General features: G+C 43.3%; 1 protein-coding gene and 1 non-coding gene across 5 annotated transcripts in view; both read left to right on the forward strand.

Moving 5' to 3' along the window:
- The first annotated feature begins 7058 nt into the window (after positions 1 to 7058).
- The window catches only part of LUZP1 (leucine zipper protein 1), an 88619-nt gene continuing 69021 nt past the window's right edge, over positions 7059 to 26656 (forward strand). For all 4 annotated transcript variants that reach the window (XR_015722680.1, XM_045782347.2, XM_045782349.2 and 1 more), the window contains exon 1: positions 7059 to 7146. The gene's annotated coding sequence lies outside the window, so the exon portion shown is untranslated. The remainder of the gene's footprint in view (positions 7147 to 26656) is intronic.
- On the forward strand, positions 20699 to 20776 carry LOC123782499 (small Cajal body-specific RNA 20). The gene has a single exon (XR_006776993.1).

A 26656-nucleotide genomic window follows, 5' to 3' on the forward strand; every position in this document is an offset into this window, starting at 1 on the left:
CTAGTCACGTACTTAATTACAAGGGGAGGTAGAGAATGTAGTCTGGGCTGCTTTTCTCTGAAACAACTCTACCCATGGAGGGTGAACATCTTTGGTGAACAGCTGACATTGTTCACAAGGAACCGAACAATTTTGAACCATCAATCCTAATAAAATGGCTAAGAATACCATGTAATATATAGTGTAGCCACGAGGAGGGAAATGGTCCTCCTTTATTGATAGGGAGCCAGGAGCAAAATGCAGTATTTACATTTTGGACCGAAAATATTTGTCCAACAGGAGAATGGGCTACTATGGGAGAGAAAGAATTCATCACGCTAGAAGGAGTCAAACAGAAGCTGGAATTTTCACTTGGCTGAAGGTTCTTAGAAGAAGTCAAACTAGATGCCACCTACCAGTCCTTCTAACTTTGAGCTTCCGTGCTGGGCTCCGTGGTCATCTCTGAGCACCTATTTTGTGCCAAGCTCTAGGCACCCCACCTTTGGGGACCAAAAACAAATGAGACAAGGTTCTGGCCCTCGGGTTACTCTGCTGTGATGTGTTGAAGCAGGATATATGGGAAGCAGGATAGAGGAATGGTCTGAGCTCTGGAAACAGGAGACTGGAGTTTAATTTCTAACTCTATTGATTTTAGCTGTGTGACATTGGAGAAGCCACTTGGCCTCTCTGGTTCTCAGTTTTCTCATTTCTAAAACAGGAACAATGTTATCTTCATAGCTTCTGAGGAGTTCAATGGCACAATTATATTTAGAGCATTTGTAACACAGTGAAAGGTAGTAAGCACTTTATTTTATTCCAAGTAATATGTTAATGATGACCTTGGGTAGGTCATTTCAATTCTGTAAGCCCCGGCTTTTTCATCCATAGGCTGGAGTTACGCACTCACACCACGGGGCTGGCATCTTTCTGTGTTGCGGGGTCTGCGGTCTGCCGTTTCATCTCTCGGCTTCCTCCCGGGGTAAGTGGGTCACATCCCACCCAGCTCCTAAGGACTGAAAGATTGTGGATGGCAGTCAGCACCTTCCGGCAGAGAGGAGGAACCTGAGTTAACAAGGACGCGATTTCCTGGCTGCGCTCCCCGGGAAGGAGGTTTGTGCTGGGTCCCATCCCCCGGCGGTCCTGCTCAGGAAACGTGGAGAGAAAGCCAGGAACCAGGCCTGCCAGGCCCCGGGCCCCTCAGCGCCTTCCCTCCTCCCCGGCCCTCGACTGCAGGAAGCCGGCTGGCGGGCACGCCCTGCCCGCTGGGTGGGAAAGGCCGCGAGCGCGCCCCGCACTGCCGGCTTGCCAGGCCCGCGGCGGCGCGGAGCTGTCACTGCGGCAGGCGCGCCGCCTCCCCTGCCGCCCGCACTCCCGGCGCAGCGTGCCGGCAGGTTCCCATTCGCCGAGGCTGAGCCCCGCAGGAGCCGCCGCCCCGTCCCGCCCGGCTCGGAGCCCACGCCGCTGGGGCTGGGCTGGGGGAGGGAGAGGTCGCTGAGGCCTGAGGGTTTGTAGGTGAGTGGTCCAAGGTCAAGGCTCGCCAACAGCAAGGCCGGATTCGACCCGCGCGGTCGGCTTGACTCTGAAGTGTGCGCCTTCAGTCTGCGGTCCTGGTCCAGGGGGTTCAAGAACAGGAGGTCTGACTCTGGGGGCACCCAGAGGTCTGTGAAACTCTTGATTTTGTGCGTAACATGTTGTGTATTGCATTTTTGCTTGGAGTTTTAAAGGTGTCAGTGACCCAAAAAGGGTTAAGAACCGTAGCTTTCCAAGGTCACGGGTTCCTCACTGGGGACTCCAGCTTTCTGAGGACTTGAGGTTCCTCGACAGCCTATAGCACCTTGAGAATATCTCTGCAGGGCCCTACAGCTACTTTGGTGGGACTTGGGTTCTCTATAGGATCCCAGGATCTTCCTCCTGGAACTTGAGAATCTTTCTATAGCGTGTCTGGGGTCTGCTTGGGGATTTGAGGTTCCTATGGAATCCTGGAGTCTCTTTTCAGAGGTTCTGAGAATCTCCCTCTAAGGTCCTATGTTCCTCCATGGTGTCAGTTCTAAACCTGGGCCTCAGGATGCCCTGAAAGCGTAGCCAAGATATTGCGGGTGTAATTACTAGGAGAGGTTTCAAAGATGTCACCAGATTCTCACAGGGGTGTCTGATCCCCAAAGCTGGGAAAAGCATTGCTTTAGAGCATCCAGTGTAAAACACCTTATTCCTCTTTCACCAATAAGAGCCAGGGAAGAACAAGATGCAGGAGATAGAAGGCAGTGTTCTTTAGAAGGCACAGCACCGGCTTTGGAGGCAGGGGTTCCTAGGTTAAAATCCCAGCTTTTGTGCTTAGCAGCTAGGTGACCTTGAGCAAATTTCTTCATCTTTCTGAGCCTCAAGGCCACCTCCTCCAGGAAGCCTTCCCTGTGTCTTGGATTCAGTTAGGTTCCCTCTCCACATCCCCCAAACCTGATGCTCTCTGATGCTTAATGCAATTGTTTTTAAGTAACGAGTTGTGTTTAATGTTATTTTGTCTCTCTACCCCATCAGCCATTCTCCAAGAAAGCAGGACCTTTTTCTGTCTTATAGGGTGTGCCATGCCTGGCACATGTTAGGCCCTCAGCCATTTATTATGAAATAAACAAAAGAGGGAGGGAATGAAGGGCTGCATGCCAGATGCTGCACTGGGGGCAGAAAGGGATCAGAAATGGCTAAATGTCATTTCTGTCCTAGAGGAGGTCCCAGGCTGGTGGGGGTAATGAGAGTACCTGTAAAGAACCCTAAATGTGCTAATGGGGGTAAACACTAATGGGAAAAGCACCAAGAGATCTAAAGATGAGTGAGACTCAGTTCCTCGAGAGTTGATGGAACCACTTCCCTTTGTATTATGTGTTATGACTTACGAAGCGTGTAACTGACATAAAATGTCTGGGTAAACCCTTATCTTGCAGAGATGGGGATACTGCTGCTGAGAAGAGTTCAGTGACTTGGCCAAGGCCACCCACACAACAATGGCTGCCCAAGGACATAAGTCATTCGCTTTGGAACTCAGCCCACATCCTTTAGGAAATGGGCTTTGATGTTGTGAAGGTCTTGGTTTAGATCCCACTAGATGTGAGACTTTGGGCAAGTTACTTTACTTGCCGTGAGCCTTGTTTTCCTAATCTGGTGGGAATAATGACCTCCATAACCTATAAGAGCTAGCATCTGTGAAGTGCCCAGTATGATGCTTGCTTTACAGTAAAGGATCCGTGCTTGTTGAATGAAGGAATGAAATACACATCTTGGTGGGTGGCCTGCAAGGTGAAGGGACTGGAAATCATGCCATTGAGGTGACAGGAGGAGAAATTGAGGATGATTTTGTCCCTTCCCACTCTCACTTTCTGTGATTCCTATGAAACTTAGCACTGGCCTCAGCCACATTGTTATAATGTATTGTTTGCAACCAGCAAAAGTAGACCAACGCCAGCTTGGTTAGCTTTCCTTTTATACCTACCTTTACTGCATTTTTTCTGATGACCACATAATGTACGCTCCTTGTAAAAATTTAAATTACAGAAAAGATATGAGGAAAAACAAAGTGCAAGTTTAGGCACAGTAGACAAAAGATGCTGACATAGTGTTATTGTTTGGGAGGGGCACAGGACGAGCAGCAAAAAAATTCTTCCTACTTTAAAGTTTTTCCTACTGGCCTGGCCATGGCTTCTGGAAGTTTTGTTAGGAGTCTTGCCTTTGGCTGTAGCATTGAAAGTTCAAGTGTAGCTAAGGGCTGGAGAGTGGGGAGGAGGAGAGAATTGTCTGGGCAGGGGCTTTCCCTGGAATGAGATGGAAACTGTGGAACTTTCTATGGCAGTATGCAACTGGTTCAGATGCCCACTGTTGATTGCCTTGTAGTTGTGTTTTCATCCCCTCTTCTCTCTCTTAGAATTTAGTAGAGTCTCTTTGGAAAGTTCCTGCTATCACACACACACCACACAGAAAGGCAAATCAGAAAGAAAAAAGGTGAAAGCACCCTATTTCATTCTCTATAGTCTCCATTTTTATGTATGTACTGAGCATAGAAGTTATAACCATGAGATCCCACTACACCTATAATTCCGTACCTTACTCTTACTCTTTTTCCTTTTTTAAAGTTTATTTATTTAAGTAATCTCTACCCGCAATGTGGGGCTTAAACTCAGGAGTCACGTGCTCCTCCTACTGAGCCAGCCAGGCGCCCCAGACCTTTTCTTTTTTCGCTACAATGTCTTCCTTCCTTAAGAGAGCTGTCAGTCTCCAAACACTAGGATGCATATTTGTAACTAAGCATTCTATTGCATTGTGGAAGCCTTCTCCAGTGTTGTCTGGTTTTGGCATATTGTCACATGTCCCTTGATAGCCATTCCAAAGTTCTCTGGGAAATGTGGGTTCAAAACTCTGTGCAACCGTACAGACCATTATGAGTGCTACGATTTACATAGTACAAAAATCAGAGTACTGAGTCAATGGAGAAATGAAACCAAACTACCAGTCCGATGAAACCAAACTATCAAACCAAACTGTCCACCAGGTATTTTGATCTTTTACAGCAAAATTGCCCGAGGGCCAATGGGTTATGTGGTGGAGATGTTTGCAGCAGAATTGCCTTGCAGCGAAAGTACCTAGAACCAGAAATCTACCCCATTCCCGTTACTGACTGAGAATCTTGAGGTCAGGACTCCCTGTCCGCCCTACTACGGGCCCAGAGGCCAGCACAGGACAGGCCTTACTGGGAGTAGTAACAGCAGCCACCATATCAGGGCGTGAACGAGGTGCTGGGCTCCGAACTAAACTCTTCCACATGTTATTTCATTCAATCCTCACAGCCACTATGTAGGAGATAGGTACTATTATTATTGCCATTTCTCAGATGAGAGGCTGAGGTGCCATCTTTCAGTTGAAAGCCCAAGGTCACACAACTGGTAAGTGACAGAACTGAGATTTGCATGCTGAGCTTTTCTGTGCCCAAACTTTTGCTGTGAATGAATGAATACGTGATTGATGGGCTCGTGGATCTTGGAGAGAAAGTTCTGTCTTCAGAACCTCCCCTGTATGTCCTGGGTTCTCTCTGCCAGTGGTTTGCAATGCTTGGAATCGGCATCGCCACGCAGGAGAACTCAGGAAAGGCCGTTTCTTTGCCTGCAGCGGTCCTGTGGCCATGCCTGCTTTTCATGGGAAGTGGCATTTTTGAATCTCCTTTTCTAAAAATAAGCTGCATTTTGTTAGGGGCCCTTGAGAACCAGCCCAGGCATTTCAGGACAGCCATTTGCCTGTCTGCAGCTCAGGAAATTAATCAGAACCCCAAAGCCCTTTCCCTCTTCCCACAGGCCAGCACTCTGGAAACGCCCAGGGCCTTGCTGCAGCTCTCCTCAAGGACTGCAGAGATGCCAAGGGCAGTTGAACACAGATCTATCTCTTTGTCAGAGAAGCGAGAGCAGAAAGGCACGAGGGAGAAGTGGGTCAGCTCTGCTGCAAATAACTTGAAGAGAGAACTCAAAGCTGTCCCCCACTTGGACGGGTGCTGAGTGACAGAGACACCCGGGGGCGTCAGATGTGACTCTGCAGAATCCCCCTGGGGTTTAGAACTGGAGTGTTGGTTTCTGTTCCAATGGCAATGTTCTGCAGGCCTCTTTTAGTGAGCCTGGTGTTCTCTTGGGACCTCCAAGTCTAACCCCATGAAATGACTGGGAGGATTATCACTAGGGGTGCTATGTGCTGTTAGGAGCTGGAAATAATATTGATGATAATGATGAAAATAAGAATGACAACTACATCATTTCTGGAACATTCGGCCCGGTGCTTTCCACACAGTGTTTTATGTAATTACAGAACAAACACTGAAAGGACTATATTAATATCCCCTATTTTACGCATGAGAAGAATGAGACTCAGAGGGAGCTAGCATGGGCCAGAACATGGGTGTATAATTCCAGGGTTTTCTGGCACCACGAAACATGCGTGGTTTCTGACCTCAAGGAAGTGAGGAAGTGCTAAGAAACAAACAGGAGGTCCGTTTGACACAAGTTAAAATGTGTTCATGCCCGCATGAGAGTTAAACACAATGCACAGGTATTCGGGTATTGAGAGCAGGGAGAGTGGGCTCCTCATTGGGGGAACTAGGAGGAGTTGTAAGTTGAGATGAGACAGCAGGGGAAGAGCATGAGCCATGGGGCAGATGTGGGAAAGCAGTGGGTGTGCGAGTGGAAGTTTGGATAAACTTTACAGTGTGTGTATGTCTGTGTATGTGTATAAAGGTAGGAAGAGAACAGACCAGGCCAAGGTTTTGGCCCTTACTCCGCAGGCAATAAGGAGCTTACACAAGAGATGTCTCAAGAGACCAGCTCTGCTGCTGCAGTTGGAGAGGTAGCAGCCCTCAGCGCATCTGTGTCCTGGCTTGTGAATGCAGCTCTGTGCCAGCATGTGGGAGGGCAGCTATGGGGAGAGAGTATCTGCGGCTGTGGCCTGTACCATGCTGGGTGTGGGGTTAGGGCTCCCTTCAAAGGCTCTCCTCCCTTCTTCTCTGGGTCCTAGGTACCTTGCACATAGTAGCTCCACCAGAAATGTGACATAGAATTATTGGAGGGACTTTTGAGAACATCTGGTCATCACTCCTTCCCATCTTAAGGTAAAAGTGAGGAACATAGATGGAAAAAGACTTGTCTAGGGTCACACGATGAATTAATAGCAGAGCTGGGGACTGGAACCCATGCCTCCACGCTGAGCGCCTTTTCCACATTTGCTGAGTAATAGAAATAGTATTCATTGAGTGATTACTCCATACCAGGCCCTGGGCTAAACACCTTTACATGGATTATCTCATTTAATCCTCACAACCCTCCTGGGAGTGCCCCTCTTGAAAGCAGGACATCTTTCTTGTCTGCCAATTCAATTTCGCACCGCGCCTAGCACAGGCCCGGAGCACCTAGCTAGGCAAGCAATAATAACTTGGCAAAGTCCAGGTCCTGGGAAGGGGGTGGGTAAAGAACGGGGGGGGAGGGGCTGACCGGCAACCCCGCCCCTCCGTGCAGACCCCGCCTTCCGGGGCGCTTACGTCACCCATGGCCCCGCCCCTCATTGTCAGTCCCGGGGAGCCGGAGGAGGCGCCGGCCGCCGGGAGCCGAGCGCCGGACCCCTCAGCGGGCGGGAGCGCGGGCCGGAGTCGCCGAGGTGAGGGGTCCGCGGGGAGGCGGCGAGCGCGCGGCGCGGGAGGCTGGGGCGGGTGGGCGGGCGCGGAGGAGGGCGGCCGGAGGGGGCGGCCTGCCCGGGCAAGGGGTCGGGGCACCCAGGGGCGATAGGGCAGTATCGGCGGGCGCACCCGGGGGAGGGTTGGGGGGGTACGGAGTTGAGGCGGAGGGCAGTTGGAGCAGAATTTTGGAGAAAGGGCTCGGAAAGAGATCTTTTGGAGCGAGACCTTGAGAAATTTTTTGGAGTTGGAAATTTTTCTGTTGGAGGGGGAGGGAAGGTTCTGAGAGACTTCTGGTGGGAGCGAGAATCTGAGGAGAGATGTTTGGGGCAGAGAGCCGAGGGGACATTTTCGGGGGGCGGAGGAGAGTTTCGGGTCGAGTTTGGGCTTCAGGGGGAGGGAGCGCGGGGCGCGGTGGGGGCGGGGAGCGGCGGGCCGGGCGGGGGGCCGGGACCGCCGGGAAGGGGGCTGCGCGGGGCCCGCGGGCACCCGGGGAGGAAGGAAGTGATCTTACAGGAAGAGCCCGGGAGCTCCCGAGGAGGAGGAGGAGGACGACGAGGAGGAGGAGGGAGGTTTGGGAGCGCTCTGGCCGGGCTGCGGGACCGGGCTGTGGGGGCGCGGGCCGGCTGGGGAGGGGTCCCCGCCGCCGTCGCAGCTGTCGGCCCGCCGCGCCGGCCCGCGCGTCCCGGTCGATGCTGGCCTCGCAGCCAGACCGCTGGGCCGGGAAGGAATTCGAGGCATTCGCTTTGTTTAAGTTGCCAGTAGACAGTCCTTAGGACTAATTAATGGTGGAATCTGCAGGGGGACGCGGCCGAGCCGGGCCCGGGCCGCCCCCCGCCCGCTGCCGCAGCAGCCGCCGCGGTGAACTTTCCGCAGCGCGCGCGGCCCGCCTCCCTGTGCACCCCCGCCCCTGCCCGGGCCGGGAAGGAGCCATGGCTTCCCGAAGCGCAGGAATGAAGTGCGGTTTCTGCGGCCGGTGGCCTCTGGCTGCGGAGGCTGCCGGCGGCGAAGCCGGCGTCCCAGAGCGGCCGGGCTAGGGGTGCGGAGCCCGCATGAGAGCTCTCAGAGGTGCCTGCGGTTTCTCTTAATAACCTTGGAGGAAGCTCTGCGAGCCGAGAAAGACCATCTTGCTTCGGAGCATCTGTTTCTTCGTCGCGTCAGCCCCTTTCCTAACACTGCAGAGCTTGTTGTGGCTTGTTTCGGAAATGCCGAGACCAGTGCTCACACTTAAGGGTGGGAGAAGGGAAGAGACTAGGCACCCCCCCCCCCCCAACAACCAACAAAAAACCAACCCTGCAGTGTAATCTCCAGAAAGCCAGAGATTTGCTTGCAGATTCTCCGTTACAACGTCACTGACTTGAATGACCTTGGGAAAGGAATTGTGCTTCTGAGCTCCTGGTGCCTTATCTGTTGATTGAGGGGGAAATACTCTCTGGACCTCCCTGCCTTTTGGGGATATTTTGAGAGGTGGGGTTTGTTCAGTGCATTTTACGGACTGCTGCAGTTCTGGCCTAAGGAGCTGGACTAGAGTCAGAGTTGGGGGAATTCAGATCCTGGAGTAAGATTTTATTAGCTCAGATTAGGTAGGGAGGGGCAGTTTTGGATTTTAGGATAGTTCCCTTTGGAGAATCTGTACAGTATGTTCCAGATTGTATTCTGTCACTTTGTGTGCAGCTTTGGTGGCATTCGTGTGGTTAAATTAAGTAACTCCCATAGAAAATTCTTCTGTCAGAAATAATTATTTTGCTCAGGATTCCCCTTGGGGCAGATTAAGGTTTTGCTCAATTTACTCAGAAGAATTTTCCAGGTTTCTAAAATTAAATCACTTTTCTAAAGATAGTAACTAAAGTTTGAAAAACTGGAAACAGTGGGGTGGGGAGGGAGTTGATTAGAGTATGAACAAGGCAGCACATACAGGTTCATTGTTGTTCTGTGATTACAAACAGGGATTATGAATTAGCCTTGATTAATAGGTATTTTCTTACTCCTAAATAATTTAAGACCAAGAAAGGGAGCTTATTTTGTTGAGTTGTCTGCTCTGTGTGCAGTAATTGGGGCAGGTGGTCTATATCTCATATAGTTTTCTCAACAATGCTGTGAGGAGGTAGTTGAAATCCCTGCTTTATGCATGGGCAAACTGAAGGTCAGAAGGTAAAATGACTTCCCCAAGTTTACACGTACAGCTTGGTAAGAAGTGGAGCTGGAATTCAAACCCAGGGCTATTTCTGAGGTCCATGGTTATGTCTGTTATGCACACTGCATTAGTTTCTAGGCCTTTGACTCAGCCACTGGTTCACCTTGGACTGTAGAGTAAGTCAGTTAAGTCTATTCCCCAATAGTGCTGCCTTCCTTTTCTTCCAGTAATGCTGTCAGTATGCTTTTGAGATGTTTTTGTTTTTGGTAGAAAAACAAACATATAAGGTTGTACTAGTGGTGTGTCCTATGTACAGTAAGTGCTAAATAAATAAATAAATAAATATTTTTATGATGGAAGCATTTGTATTGAAATGCAGATAGATAACTGGGTGATCATAGATTTCATTTATATAATGGAAGCTGTTAGATAGCTGGTGGTCCTTCTGTAGAGGCCATCATTAGGGTGACATTCATGATCAGAAGCAGAACCATTTTTCATGTAGTACAGCTTTTTGGGACAGTGTCAGCTTCTGAGTAAGCACATTACAGGTAGGACAGAGATAGTCAAGCTGAAAGATTTGGTATAGACTTTGAAGCGCATAGTAGATGCTCAGTAAATGTTTGCTGAAGAAATACATGCATTCTTTTTTTTTTAAATCAGCTTTGTGGAGGTATAATTTACCTACAGTAAAATTCATCAGTTTTAAGTGTGCAGTTTGATGAGCTTTGACAAATGTATGCAGTTGTGTAATCCCCATGACTGCCATCATTTGTTTAAACTTTGTGTTCTTTTTAAGGTACTGGTTAGCAAAGTGATCCCTGGGAATGTTGTGAAGTTCCTGTGTTCCCAGATTCAAACTGATGAGATCAGAGTGAGTACTAGAGAGTCAGTATGCCAACTTTGTAGGAAATAGGGAAACCTTAGGTATTTATAGGTGAGGTGCATGAGAAGAATAAGACAGAGATAGGGATATTGGTAGATCAGGGGAAGGAAATTCATGAGGAACCAGGTTTTCATTTTAGGATGAAGATACACATGGGGGGGGGGAATTACCCAAAGATTTTTAAGAAGTTGAACTTGTATTTTTGTTTCCCTTTTTTTTTTTTTTAAAGATTTTATTTATTTATTCGACAGAGATAGAGACAGCCAGCGAGAGAGGGAACACAAGCAGGGGGAGTGGGAAAGGAAGAAGCAGGCTCATAGCGGAGGAGCCTGACGTGGGGCTCGATCCCATAACGCTGGGATCACGCCCTGAGCCGAAGGCAGACGCTCAACCACTGTGCCACCCAGGCGCCCCTTTTGTTTCCCTTTTGAACTGATACCTCCTGAAATATAAAACTTCAACATCTTTGGCTATACTGAGGAAGTGCTTTACACCTTATAGTTCAAATAATTCTTAAGGGTGGGGATGCTATAAAATAATTGAAGGCCTTGCCCTTCCACCTATGGCAGAATAGCCTTAGTGTTTATCCCTCTAACTTATTTTGGCTAATGTTCCACAAAGGGAATACATCAGGTAGAAATTGTGTCTTTCTTGGAAGACATGAGATTATTTTTTCCTTCTCATAATTTTTTTTTTAAGATTTATTTATTTGAGAGAGACAGAGATAGGAGTGTGGGGGTGGGGAGGAGTGGAGGGAGAGGAAGAGGGAGAGAAGCAGACTCCGCGCTGAACATGACATGGGGCCCAATCTCACCACCCTGAGATCATGGACCTGAGCCGAAATCAAGAGTGAAATGCTTAACCAACTGAGCCACCTAGGCACTCCTCCTTCTCATAATTTTTTTTTTAATGCAAGATCTTTTTTTTTTTTTTTTTTAAAGATTTATTTGACAGAGAGAGAGCGTGAGCACAAGCAGAGGGAGTGGTAGGCAGAGGGAGAGGGAGAAGCAGGCTCCCCCAACAGAACAGGGAGCCCGACACTGGGCTCTGTCCCAGGACCCCGGGATCATGACCTGAGCCGAAGGCAGTTGACTAACCAACTGAGCCACCTAGGCTCCCCATCCTTCTCATAATTTCTTAGGTCACTGAGCCTGTCCCAATCTGCTATAGTCTGTTTTAGAAAAAGTTTGAAGCCTCTGTTGCCAAGCTTTTAGAAGCAGCCTCATTTAAAAAAAAAAAAAAATTATTTAGAGAGCGAGTGTGAATGGGGGTGGAAGGGGTAGACGGAGAGAGAGTCTCAAGCGGACTCCGTGCTGGTTGAGGGGCTTGATTATCAGGACCCTGAGATCATGACCTGAGCCAAAATCAGGAGTCCGATGCTTAACCGACTGAGCCATCTAGGTGCCCCTAGAAGCAGCCCCATTTTTATATCTTACTGCTCATTTCTCTTTATGCATTCTGTTTCTACATGTTGACTGTTTTATAACCCTTCTGTCCCACCTGTCAGTCTTAAGAATGGAAACTCATCAGCCATGGGCCCTCCATATATCATTAGGAAATAATAATTAAATTAAAGTACCAGTCTACCAACTCAATATTTTGGTTGATGATAGGGAGAAAATAATAACTCTGTGTAGTAGTTATTATCCTCATTACACATGAGGAAGCTAAGCTCAGAGCAGTTACTGCTAGAGCTAGTGAGGGGCAGAGACCATTGATTTGAGCTCATATGTGATTGGCACTCAAGTTTGGGATCAGTTTCATTACCCTCTCTCTGTATTAGGGTTAGGGGAGCAAGGGAAGGGCTTGGAAATACCATATGAAAATATGACAAGCATTGCTAATCTTTTAGGCATTGCTGTGTTTTTTTGTTGTTTTTTAAATAAAGATTTTATTAGGATGCGTGGGTGGCTTAGTTGGTTAAGCGTCTGCCTTTGGTGATCCCAGAGTCCTGGGATGGAGTCCCACATCAGTCTCCTTGCTCAGCGGGGAGCCTGCTTCTCTTTGCCTGCCGCTCCCCCTGCTTGTGTGCTCTCTCTCTCTGACAAATAAATAAATAAAATCTTTAAACAACGAAAAAAGATTTTATTTATTTGAGAGAGAGAGAGAGGGAACGCGTGCATGTGCACGCCTGTGTGAATGCATGAGCAGGGTGGGGGGCAGGGAGAGGGAGAAGCTGACTCCCAGCTGAGCAGGGAGCCGGATTCAGGATCCATCCCAGGACCCCTGCATGATGACCTCAGCAGAAGGCAGATGCTTAACCGACTGAGCCACCCAGGCACCAGGCATTGCTGTTTTTATCTATTCCTTTCTTAATTTCTAGAGATTCTGTTTTACATTCTAAGGCATTTATAGTTCATTCTTTTTTGCATAACTCCCTTCCCAGATCCTGCATTTTTTCTTTATGAACATGATACTTTGTGTGTTCACTGGCTGTTTGACTTACCCCTTCTCCTATTTTATATGTATCTAAAAGTTTCCATCAAGTTAATCTGTCAATCAGGACATATTTGCGTGTGCTGTTCCCATTTTATCTGGACAGAGTAATATTTTTAAAACAATATTAAAAACTTGCATTAAAATTTTTTTAAATCACATCTTTTTATTGAAGTATTATATGTATATATATAAAGAGTACAATTTGGTTGTGTGTGTTTTTTTTTTTTTTTTTTTTTTTTTACAAACAATATATCCGTGGAACCAGCACCTAGATCAAGAAACAGTATTACCTGTACCCAGAAGCCCCCACCGAGTTCCTTTCCTGTTCCTGCCTCTCTTCCATCTCCCGGAATGACTTCTAACAGCATATATTAATTTTGCTTTTTTTGTACTTTTGTAAAAAGGGAATCATACAGCAGATATGCTTTTGGGCCTGGTTCCTTTTATTCAACAGTATGTTTGTGAGTATGCAAAAACCTTAAAGATTTTCTTTAGGGCTTGAAATAAAATCCAAATTCAAGCTCCTTATCTTGGCTTATGATATCTTGTATAACCTGGCCCCGCCTACCTTTCCAGCTTCACCTTATACCAGTCTTGTCCATCATGCTTCAATCACACCAGCTTCTTATTTATCTTTAACAAGTTTTTTCCTACCACAGGGTCTTTATACGTTTGGCTGTCTCTTCTTGAACACCCTCTCCCCTGCTGTCTGCCTGGCTGCCTCCTTCAGGCCTTAGCATATGCATCAGAGATACTTTCCCTCATCGTTTTATCTTGTAATCCTTTTCCGTTATTCCCGTTACTGGCGTCTGTTGCCTGCCTTCATAGCACCTATTACAGTTTATAATGATACATCTGCTTGCATGATTATTATCGCCTTCCCCACTAGACTTCACAGGAGCAGGGAACTCATCTGTTTTGTTCATCAGTGTATACCTAGTACATGACACAGTGACATGTAGCAGGTATTTAATAAATATTTAATGACCACTTTCCCAATTCACCTTTGTTCCCATTATCTTTTGTCCTTTTCTCCTCATGCTGTTTAACTATTTAAACTTTTCCGTCATTCAAGGCTCAGCTCAATTCCCTTCTATGAAGTCTGTGCTGACTTTGCAGTAGTAAATCTTTCTTCTCTAAAATTTTGACATTTATTGCTGATACCCCTCATGTTCTTGGTAAGTCACACTAGCATGTATCTTACCTACTTAATTGGATCAAAAGCTTCCCCCCCACAAAATCTTGCAGCTTGTAATGCCAGTACCCCTAATATCCTTGGTTAATTTCACTAGTTTGGGTCTTTACCTAATTTGATCAGAAACTTCTTCATCCGAAGCTAAGTTGTTTTAGCTGGTAATTCCCCTCAATTGCTTTCACTGAGCTTTGCACATAGTAGGCCTTCAGTAGAATTTCTGATGATTGATCATAATGATCTTATGTATAAGTATCAATTTTAATTTCTTAGGTTTATTAACATGGACTCTTTTTTGCTTCTCCCTCTCCCTCTGCCTGCCGCTCCCCATGCTTGTGTTCTCTCTCAAATAAATAAGGAAAATCTTAAAAAAAAAAAAAAACCCCGACAAAACATGGACTGTTTATTAGAATTCTTAGTGTTTTCTCTGATCCAAAAGTTGAGAGTGCCCCAGGTGCTTCAGATTGATATGACAGTTATCAGGGTGTGAAAGTACAGGAATCCAGGCCTGGTACACAAAGCAGACACTCCTTTGGAATCTGTCACTGGCAAAGAACTAACTATGAACAGTTCTTTCTTAGAAAGACGCTTAATCAGTGCTTGTCTGATGCTCTCAAATTGGAGTTCTGAACTGAAACGAGAGACTGGGTAATACCTCACTTGAACTATTTTGTTGAATAACATTTTATTTTGATGTCAAGGATGAAAACTCCAAGCCAGTTAACACTACCTTCTCTGAGTTGCCAGTGGGCTCCCTCAGTAGTAATTCTTGCTCTTTTATTAAAGGCAGAAGAATGTATGTACTAATATCTAGTACATACTTTAAGCCAATTTAAATGCAAATTTAAATTCCTTGTAACTGGGATGATTTGATATACATGTGGTACAATTAGGTGATACATGTAAAACTTTTTTTTTAAGAGGTGCCTAATGTGTATTTTAAAGCAATGATAATTATAACTTTTTTTTTTTAATTAAAAATTTTTTTTGAGTAAGCTCTGCACTCAACATGGGGCTCAAACTCATGACCCGGGGATCAAGAGTTGCTGACTCTACCGACTGAGCCAGACAGGTGCCCCATTTTGACTTTTCTGATGGATTTATATCAGAAGATTGTGGTGTGATTTAGTAATTGTTTTTATGGAAACATTGGAGTAGAGGTACTTAAGGAAGTTTCTGAGAGACGTTGTTAGAGTAATTTTGTTCACAATCATTCCTTATCTTTTCACTGTTATTTCTTTTAACAACTTAGAAATATTTTGTGAAACCAGCCTCTTTACTTTTTACCCCAACTAGGTCAAAATAAACAGTATATAAGTAGAACGCATTTATATTTATCCATACTTCAGACTACCACTAGACTTCAATAACTAAACTTTTCTTTTGAAATGTGAGGAGACAAATGATAAACTATGGGGAATTCATGGTAAAAAGTGACTTTCAGGGACGCCTGGGTGGCTCAGTCAGTTAAGCGTCTGCCTTTGGCTCAGGTCATGATCCCAGGGTCCTGAGGTCGAGCCCCACAGCCTGATTCTCCCTCTGCCTGCTGCTTGTGCTCTCTCTGATAGATAGATAGATAGATAGATAGATAGATAGATTGATAGATTGATAAATAAATAAATAAATAAAATCTTTTAAATAAAAGTGACTTTCAGAATGGATTACAAAGTTAGTATGTACTCAACCCAGTCTCCTGCACTTTTCTTACTCACAGTTGTTCATAACATTGGCATCTAGGCATCAGGAGATCTTGGAGTATGTTTCTGAATCATTTAGTTTTATTCAAGTAAACTTTTATTAAATGTGATTTATTGTATTCTGATTCTTTGACAGTTGGTTGTCTATTTGTGTCTTATTCTCATTCTTTGACCATTTTGGTTAAATAGTACTTTACCTTATAAGGTTATTTAAAGCTATACAGTTTCACTTCTGTAGCCTCAAAAAGCCTTAATTTTTCCATCTTTATGATGGGAGGAGTGATTGTGAGGATTAAATAATTTAATGTACAGAAGCATTTAGATCATAATACCTGGTACGTGGTAAATATGGCCATTATTCAGTTTTACGTTTTTGTTTACCCAAAGAATAGACGAAAAACTTCCTGTTCTTATTAGTTTTAAAATTAATATGAGTTAGTCTAAAGTCTGTTAACATCTTTGTATACTGGGCAGAGTAGAAGAAACTCAAGAATATTTATTTATTTAAGATTTTATTTATTTATTTGACGAGAGAGAGAGAGAGAGAGCACAAGTAGGCAGAGCAGCAGGCATAGGGAGAGGGAGAAGCAGGCTCCCTGCTGAGCAGAGAGCCCAATGTCATTCAATCCCAGGACCCCTGGATCATGACCTGAGCCAAAGGCATACATTGAACCAACTGAGCCACCCAGGTGGTCCAAGAATTTTTAAAAGCTTAATTTTAACTTGATTAATTTCTAATGAAGCTAGGGACTTTCTCAGTGACTAGTTTAATTTCCTTTATTAATCTGTTTTTCTTGAATGACTCATCTGTAGCTCAAATGTTGGCTATGTGGTTGTAATTGGTACAAATGAGAGATAATTTCTGGATGTCCTAGCCAGCCCTTCATCACTTAAAAGTGAGACCCTACAGGGGCGCCTGGGTGGCACAGCGGTTAAGCGTCTGCCTTCGGCTCAGGGCATGGTCCCGGCGTTCTGGGATCCAGCCCCACATCAGGCTCCTCTGCTGGGAGCCTGCTTCTTCCTCTCCCACTCCCCCTGCTTGTGTTCCCTCTCTCACTGGCTGTCTCTATCTCTGTCAAATAAATAAATCTTAAAAAAAAAAAGTGAGACCCTGCAACTGGAAATTGAGACTATTAGTAAGATAATATGTGAGAATATTTTAAACCATTATAATTTTTGAAAATTATTTATTTGAAAATCATTGAAAAATATTCAGTCTGGTTATAGAATTTTGGGATAGTGATATTAATATTGTTAGCCATTTACTTCTGCTTATTCTAGGTAAAGATCTCAAGTGATTTTACAACATTAGTTATATTTGTCAGGTACTATCTTAAGCATTTTATGTGCATTATTTCATTTACTTATTCATTTAACAAATATTTATTGAGTGCCTGCCATGTGTCATACACATCATCTCATTTAATCCTCACCACACCCATGAAATAGATATTTATTCTTTTAGCCCCATTTCACAGATTAGGAACTGGAGCCCAGAGAAGCTGTGTATCTTGCCCAGTGTTACAAAGCTGTCAACGGGTCAAATTTGGGATTTTTAAAAAATTTTGTATGACAGTTGCTGAAATCTTGGCATAAATTACTTCTATGCCGGATTTTTTTTCTTTAGGAGAAGGATGTTAATCAAAATTTGAAGTGTGTTCTAAATAGGTTACAGTCCAGGTACTTGGAGCAGGATGTGTTAGGTTTAGGTAAGCTAAGCTGGGGTAATTTCCTCTCTTATTCCAAATCCGTCTCTTTAAACAACCAGCAAAAGAACAAAAGACAGTTTCCCCCCCCAAAAGACAACTTGGAAGTTCCTTCTTTTGGAGAATTCCAGTTTACCCAAACCAGTGTGAACCAAATGTAAATTTTCAAGAAGGTTGGATTTAAATAACTGTATTAAACATCGTTCCTTCAGAGGCACTCTGAGAGCCAGTGTTATGGAAGCACGATAGTTGAATTGTTAAAATTAAAGAACTTCAGTTGTTATCCACATTTTGGATATCCATTTTGCTGCTTTTGCATAGATCTGGTGTGATATTTCAGACTTCCTCTTTTGTTAACTGTGGTTTTATGGTCATCTCAGAGGGGTATCTATAGGGTAATATGATTGCTTTTTTTTAAAGATTTTGTTTGTTAGAGCGCGCCAGCACAAGCTGGGGAAGGGGTAGAGGGAGAGAGAGAAGCAGACTCCCCACTGATCAGGGAGACCAACGTGGGGTTCAATCCCAGGACCCTGGGATCATGACCTAAGCCGAAGGCAGACGCTTGACAGACTGAGCCACCCAGACACCCCATATGACTGCTTTTTAAAAGCAAATACCAGAAGTTTCCGAAATGGGAAATAATTTTGTATTTATTTTAATGAGATTTCCAAACTGCTATACTTCTTTTGAATTTGCTTTAGAGCATATTGCACATTCTTAATCCTGATAAGTCTTCATTTGGGGGAGTTATATTTAACTTTTGGAGATAAGCAAGTCTGGTGAATGAAGTGAGTAACCAGTGTGGTTTTTGGTCATAGATGTAATTCTGAGAGCTGGAGACCAGGAATTTTCTGTGTGAGGTTCATCTTTGAGAATCTACAAACAGAGTTTCAAAAAGGTTTTGAGCCTTGGTGGCATTGCTGGAAGAGAGTCTTGCTTCCCAAGATGACCTGAATAACAGCACTTATTTTGAACCTATAAATAAAAATCATTGCTTGACTATAACTTGTTTAACTTGTATTCTTGATTAAGTTGAAATTGTCTATAATGAAAGCATTATCTTGTATTAATACCAATATCTTATTTATAGCCTTTAAAAGTTAGTCTCTTTTTTCTGTCTAAAAGACAGTTTTTTAGTCTTTAGAAAAGAATATTTTTAGTCTGCTGAGAGGCAAATATATATAGGAACAGATTTGAACTCATTATAATTAAAAGGTGAAATGTGTTTTCCTGACCTACTTACCCAGGCATTATGTGTGTGGCCTTTCTGTGGAGGCCAAAGAGTTCAGATAGAAAAATGGTATCATCCACCTGGGTCTGACAGCATATCCTGTTTCTAAAAGTAAATAAATCTCTGGTTTTACCCAGTTTCAAGTTAACTGGGTAAGTTAAATGCTGAGCAAGATAATTATAGTTAATTTTTGGCTCTTTAAAACCCTGGAACAGCTTTATCACAAATGTGTGTCCTCCTAATTACCTGGGGGTGTTTATCTTACTTATTTAGGCCATGTTAGTGATTTGTATCTAGTATCAGTGAATAAGCAGAATTAGAATTGAAAATTTTCTGCGGGTTCTCAGTCATTGAGGACTAATAATAAAACCTAACATTATTGACTATGTGCCAGCTGCTGTATTTAAGCGCTTTTTATATCTTTAATCTTCCTCTCAACCATCCCTTGTGGTAGATACTATTATTATCCCCATTTCATAGATAAAAATTCCTTAAAATAGGAGATCAGTATGCCTAAAGTCAACACAGACGATGAATGCCAAGCTAGGATTTGACCCCTGAGCTTACAATTGAACATTACAGTGAGCACATGATGATTTTATGAAGTATGTGCATTTAAGATCATTCTTCCCTAAGTAAATGAGGTCAGTGTTGGCTTATGTTCCCTAGGATAGGAAGAATATAATTTTTAGATCTTGATAAACTTAAAGTTATATTAAATGTCTTTAAAATGGAAGACTGTTCCAGAGTATACAAAAGCTGATTGAATATGTAAGATACTACAGAAGTAGTTTAGGCTGTTTGTGTAACAGAGTAATGGTTGCCAGTAGGTTTATATTGGGAATACCAGTTGTTGTTTTTTAAAGATTTATTTATTTATTTGGGAGAGAGAGAGAGAGAGCGACAGAGAAGGAGGGAGAGGGGGAAGGAGGGAATCTTCAAGCGGACTCCTTGTGGAGTGCGCGGAACCTGAGGCAGGGCTCAATCCCACGACCCCGTGAGACCTTGACCTGAGCAGAAACCAAGAGTTGGGCCCTCAACCGACTGAGCCATCCAGGTGCCCCAGGAATACCAGTTTTTATGCTTTCTGCCACAGCTGTACTGGAGTACAATATGAGATATTCTTAATATAATTTGATAAAATTAGATACTTTCTAACATATGCTGAAATTTTTTTCCCGTAGGAACTTCAGGACTGATGATTATGTTAGAATTGTTTTAAAACCGGATCCCACTGTGACTTGAAAGAGACCATCAGGATCGTAAAGAAGTGTGATGAAAAAATAGATGGCTTAGTAGTAGTGAGGCAGTTAATGGAGCAGGAAGGAATAAGGTAATGGAGGGATAAAATTTCAGGTCATAAAAGGCAAGAGGAATGGAATTAGGGCAAAAATAGGTGAAGTAGGTGGTTATTCATTAAGTGGGTATAGTCGAGAAGAGTGCAGAGAATCTTTAGGGAAGAGAGGTAGAGAGGAGACAAGGAACACTGGCTTCATTTACATATTTGGTCAGTTTCACATCAAATTTAAAAGCCAATAATTTAGTTAATTCTATTCAATTTATAGTACCTGTTACATATTGAACCCAGGGCTAATTAATGTGGACAAAACAAAAGGACAAAAGAAGTGCTGTATATAGCCCTTGTTCTAAGGAATTTAACATTCTAGTTGGGGAGACAGTACCTGGTTTTTGAAACGGTTCCTTGACAATATTGGATCATATGTTAATGCCAAAAGGGGTGATACTGACTGGTGATTCCAGAGCTTTCATTTGATAAACCATTCATATTTCAAAAGAACTTTTTGTTTTCCAAGTAAGGATGCAAAAATGAACAACAGCCTTCTCATCTAATACCACTGTTTCAGAAAAGAAGAACCATTTTAAAACAGAAGTGGAAGGGCATCATCTTAGATGAAAGTCTTTGTATTGAATAATTTAGCCTTATGGAAAATTTAATATTCTTTGGTGAAAATGCCACTGAATCTATGTTTGAATGAGTGGTAATTGCTCTAGGAGGTCTGTTAATGCTACTAACTTACGTTAGAATGACAGGTAATAGTTTACTGAGATTAGCCTGGGCCGAAATGGTCTGTGATGTCTTCATGGAGGACGTTAAACTAGAGTTTTACAAGGATGGATAGATAGGATGTGAAGAGACAGAAAGAAGGGGATGGTTTTCCAGGCCAGGGCAACAAAAGAATGAAGATACCGAGATTGGGATAAACTTGTATTATTGATTGAACCTAAGAATACTTGTCTGCTCCACCCTTGAGGATCATTGTTGGGGGTGCCACGAGCTGGCAGCTTTGTTTTCCTGCCTCAGACATCTGGAGTTGCTGGGAGCCCCCACTTGGTCTATGCCAGGCATGCCGACCCCACAGACAGACTAGAATCTGAAGTGATAGCACTGGGCATGGGGCCTCTAGGCTTTCCTTGGATAGTGCCAGGCTGTCATGAGCCGATCCTGGCCCGTGTTGCCCCAAAAGTATTTTGGCCCCCTGCCTGCCCCATAGGCAACACCGAACAAGTAAACATACCTAAACAGGTAGTCATCTACCACAAAGATGCCTGGGAGGGAGTGGGGCCTCTCACCTCCTGCTCTCCTGCTACACAACTGCTTTGGCCCCGGGCAATATCACCGGGGCCGGGGAGGAGAGGGTGTCCAAAAGTGGGGACTTCTGTTGTAGAAGGGGTGTCCGAGGCCACTTGAGGAGGATCACCATTTTTCCCTGCCTGGATTAGCATGGGTGTCAGCCAGGCTGCTCCATCCATCCACTGAGAGCTGTGTCTCCTGCATAGGGTCCCCTACAGGATTGTGAGGCGCAGGGTGGTGAGGAACAGCGAGCGGGTGGTGAACAAGGAGCGCCGCAGGCCTCTGGGCTGGGAGGTCGGACCTGCCACTCAGTACACCGGCCACAAGCGCAAGCCCCGCTTCCAAGTCCTTGGCTTGTCGGACTGCTTGGGCTCCACACGCTTGCAAGTGCAAAGTTTTCTGTGTTGAGGTGCCTACTTCATCAATTGCCAAAATAATGTTTTAGAAAAGTTTTCAAGCTCTAACGGTTTTTCACTAACAAGAGTTCGGAAAGCATCTTATTTTGTTCTAAAAACAATAAACCACTTTCTGTGGAACTGTGGGGGCGGGAAGAATATTTGTCTGCTCCAATAGTAGAGTTCAGATTATGGACAAGGAGGAGATAAGATTAGTGAGGTAATGCTTGGATTATGAACAGTCTTGAATGTTATACTGGGGGATTTGGACTTCATCTTGGTTCCATTTGGGAACCACTGAAGGCTTATAAAGGTAAGGCACTGATAAATATAGAACTGTAGACTGATTAATCAGGAGGTGTTACATAGATTATTGGAAAGAAGGCCAGTTAAGGATTTTTGTAGAAATTCAGATGTGCATACTATCAGGACCTGAATTTAGGGACTTAAAAAAAAAAGTATCTTAGAAGTTTTGAAGAAGGGGGCGCCTGGGTGGCTCAGTCATTAAGCGTCTGCCTTCGGCTCAGGGCGTGATCCCAGAGTTCTCGGATCGAGCCCCGCATCAGGCTCCTCCGCTGGGAGCCTGCTTCTTCCTCTCCCACTCCCCCTGTCTGTGTTCCCTCTCTCGCTGGCTGTCTCTGTCAAATAAATAAATAAAATCTTTAAAAAAAAAAAGTTTTTAAGAAGGAAAAGATAGGAGTTAATGATGTGGAGAAGGAGAGGTAACTTTTAAGATTGTGAGACTGGTAAAACTGGGGGGCATTTGTGATAACTGGTTAACTGAAGTTGGAGAAGGGGACAGGGGGGGTTAGCCTTTTTGCCACAAATTCTCTGCTAAATATTACTCTATATCCATGTGCTTTTATGACACCATTTATTTATTTATTAAAGATTTTATTTATTTTACAGAGCATGAGCAGGGGGAGGGGCAGAGGGAGAGGGCAAGAATCTCAAGCAGACTCTGCTCTAAGCACTGAGCCAGACATGGGGCTCGATCGCATTACCCCAAGATTGTGACCTGAGTCAAAACCAAGAATCAGTGCTTAACTGAGCCACCCAGGCACCCCACAACACCATTTATTTGAGATATGTTGAGGTTGCCTTGGGATTGAAGTGGAAGTTGAAAGGTTTTCTTTATTTTGGAAACACTCATTTGGAAAAAATACAGATGTGGTACATTTGAAATGGTTAAACATTATATAAGTTATTAGTTATAGAAATTGTATCCTAATAAATAATATCATTGTTAGATGACCTGTCAAGTATGGAGGAAATTTTGGAATGCATTGGTGACTTTAGAATTTTTTCATTTAGGGGAATTTGTCCTGTGGCAACACACTGATTCACCTTGGGTGATTTTATTTATCGTGATATAGTTAAAATAGTCCTCCAGTTTTTGTCATTGCAGCATGTCATAGTAGAATATAGTATCTGTCATTTCATGAGTATCTGCTGTGTAGCGGGTACCTGATGTCTACTAACTCTTCATTGTTTAAAACTGCCTCATGAAATAGGTATTGTTACTCCTACTTTACAGATGAGGAAAACTGAAGCTCATAGGGGGTTTAAGAAATGTCCCTTGGGGAGCAGTAAAATTAGGATTCTCGATCACTGTGACACAAAGTCCATGTTCTTTCTCCTACTCTGTCCTTGGATTATAGGTCATAAGAATAGGAATAAGGAGGGCAAAGAGATAATTGATTAGGTGGTAATTCAAATCAGTGAAGTGCTACCCACATATTAACTGGTGTTATCTAGCGTTTTCCATCTTGTCTGTGTGTGGAGGTGTCGGGGAGGGGGGGGAGGGCTTCAAAGACCAGATATGATCTAGCCCTAGTTCTAGTCAAGGACAGTGACTTATCTTTTGGATAATGTCTCTCATATCCTTTTGTAGAGCTTTCAACAAATCCTTCATAGAAGTAAATGTTCGATTCAGAAAACAAACACACCGTTGACACAATTTCGGCAAATTGCTAGTCTGGGAGATGATATCTAAGGAATTTTCAGGGTCCAGCTTCTGGGAATGTGGGATTTGAGGGTCATTCTGCTTGAAAGTGTAGTTAGTGCTAGAGACTAGCTGTCTTTCATACCTGGCAACTTTTTTGGGTGGTATTTGCCTTTCTTAATTCTCCCCATTATCCACAGCCATAAAAGTGTTTAGCTTTTCTTCATGTGTGCTGTTGATAATTTCTTCAGTGTTCTCTCTTCGTGTTATAAAGCTCAGCCCCACCCCTCTCCACCTCATTCCTGCTGTTCTTTTACCAGCTGCTTGTATTGGGTCTGGTAGAAACTGTGCACAAATGTGAGCAAAGTCCTAGCTTCTTAAAATGTTTTCTCCCAACATTTCCTCCATCTCCTAACGCACAACTGAAAAAAATTTTTTTCTCTAATGAATGCTATTACTCGTATTTTTGCTGGTTGAATATTTTGTCATCCTTGGACAGGGGGAGCAATTAATATATTTCTAGTCCTTCACTGTTGCTTCTCGACCATTTTTTGCCATTTTTGCATGGCTTCTGATTTTTCAAAGTCCCTACCATTTGCTCTCCTCTGTTCTCATTGTGTTTGGTGACTTTCAGGATCCACACAGATCACTTTTCTTCACTGTCCCATTCCCTAGTATACACTTTGCCTAGGACCTCACTGTTACTGATTCTTGTCTGTCTTGGATCTGTAGATTGCATCCTCTGCACTCTTTATTGAGTCCTTCCTTTGAGATTAGGAATACACTGGGGTCTTTTCTATCCTAAATAAATAAAATCCCCCTGCCTTTCTATCCTTTAGAGTTATTGCCATATTTTTTTTCTTTTACTCTCAGACATCTAAAAACAGAGCATTCTCTGTGCAGCCTTTTCTATCATACTCTTCATTCTTTAACACCCTTCCTGTCTTGTTTTTGTTTCAAACACTTTATTGTAAATGCCCTGTCAAAAGATCCAGTGTCCATATATTCAGTCATTTTCATAGCCTTTGTCTTCCTTAATCTCTTGTCAATATTTAAGCTATTGATCATCTTCTTCCTTAACCTCTGTTCTTTGGAGTTAAAAATATGTGTGTTTGGCCCCACTGAGCCTGGTAAGGCCATTTTACCTGGAACTTGGCTGGTTGTTGGACTCTGGTGTTCACTTTGGGGCCTGTACTGACTAGCAGAGAAGGGGTGGGGCAGGTTGGCGCTGTGCATCTCATCGTGCTCTGTACCCTGTGGACTTTTAAGTAAATAATTGATTTGACTTGCTAGTCTTCCTGTTCTCTCTCTACCTCTCTCCCTAATCCTGCTATGGCTTGTTGGTAAAATGGATTGCCCACTTCTGCTCTTGACTCTGGTTAAATACTATAGTACATAAAAGCAGACATTTCTTTTTTAGAGCAGATTTTTGGAAAGAATGTTATGAATTAAGTTCTTTGGTAAACTCATGTGAGATTTGAAATGCTCCAGAAAATTTGGGAAAGTTTAATGAATATCAGTTAAGTGGCCTTAATGAGAAAACTTTTATAAAGTCTTCTCTCTTATTTTAGTATTTTTTTGGAAAGCTATTTCTGGAAAAAAAACCCCACATCAGATTCTGTCATAGCAAAAATAATTACACTGAGAATCTCCGTATAATAGAATTTCTAAGCCCCATTTATTTTCAGGAGTGTTTGCTATAATAACACAGTACTGTGACAGTTCCCTGGAGTTTATTAGGATTTTGACCTGAATTTGCCAGGACAGTTTCAGAAAGTTACAGAGATAGCTGGGAAGTAGTGGCATGAGCAAATGTGGGTTAGGCTAATACAGATGGAGGAGAGCAAAGTTTTGAGATGACATGATTTTTTAGAAGGAAACAGTGTTGAGTTATGCCACTTTTTGTTGCTGTTTTGCTATGTTAAATGGTCATGGAAGCCTTGAATCCTGAAAATTTTTTTGTCCTTAGAGATTTGAGTCATTCTCTGTTCTTAGATGTTTATCACCTTCCTGTACAGGAAATAGAATTATTCAGACAAGAGAGATGATAAAGAGGTTTGGACTAAGTGAGTCTGGAGGTTCTGGTTCTGTTTTTGTCATTATTTAGCTACATAGACTTGAGCAGGTCACTTTACTCTTTGGGCTTCAGATTTGTCAAATGATGTGAAGTAAATAATTTCTGAAAAGATACTACTATTTTAATTTGAGGTGTTTTGATTAAAAAGCCATTCACAGTGAGTCTCAAAGTCAGTTTACCGATTAGTCAGAAATGTGATAATTTGTATTGAGATAAGTCTGTGACAGTTTGTATTAAGGGATAAGAGTTCAGTATGTCGTTTGACATGTAAGAAACGCTGCAGCTCTGTCTTCAAAATGGTAGACTAGATGCCTACATCAGCAGCAGTGTTCCATGGATTATAAAGGTACTAGAAAACATTACTGAACTATGGAGATACTGAAATGTGAAATCCAGTACATATGCCTATTTCAAAATGATGTGATAGCTTTGATGCAGATTTTTTAAGTGTTTGTTTATATGGAAAATAGGTAAAATGGCAGAGTGAAATATTAACAATAGTAGCTAATGACATTTGGTTAGCATTTCCTATATGCCAGCTGCTGTCCTCAGATGATTTTATAATGCATTTAGTCCTTCCTTAAATAATTCTTTGCGGTAGCTATTATCCCTGTTTTACACATGAGGACACTGGAACATAGTGAAGTAGCTTGCCCATACTGCTATTAAGTGATATATTGTCACATATATGACTAGGTCTGTGTGACTCCAGATTTTCTGTTCCACATACGCATGTATCTGTACCACATACATGCTGCATTCAAAGTGCATACAGATGAAGGTATATGGTGGTGAGAACAAAGTAGAATTTAGATGTTGAATGTTTGACTAGGTTATTGTGTTTGCTTCCTTAAGCCATGTGCTATAATATTCTAACATAATTTTTATTACACATTACAATTATGTTAGTTTAGTAATACCACTCACATTTACTGACCAACATGGCCTGGGTTTGAATTCCAGATCCACCATGTGATTTTTGTGTAAACCTGGGAAAAGAACGCTACCTCTTTGTGCCTCAGTTTACTCATCTGAAAAATGGGGTTAATAGTATCTGCCTCCTAGTGTTGTGAGAAATAAATGAGGTGATGCAAAGGGCTTAGAATGATATGAAGTAAACATACAAAAAATGTTGGCTATTGTTATGTTATTCTTTTAACTTTTCCAAGTACCTTAAATAACCATTTTCTTCAAACAGC

This window comes from Ursus americanus, chromosome 33, assembly GCF_024610735.1.
Source record: "Ursus americanus isolate L20-20 chromosome 33, mUrsAme1.1.p, whole genome shotgun sequence".
In the NCBI taxonomy this organism is placed as follows: Eukaryota; Metazoa; Chordata; class Mammalia; order Carnivora; family Ursidae; genus Ursus; species Ursus americanus.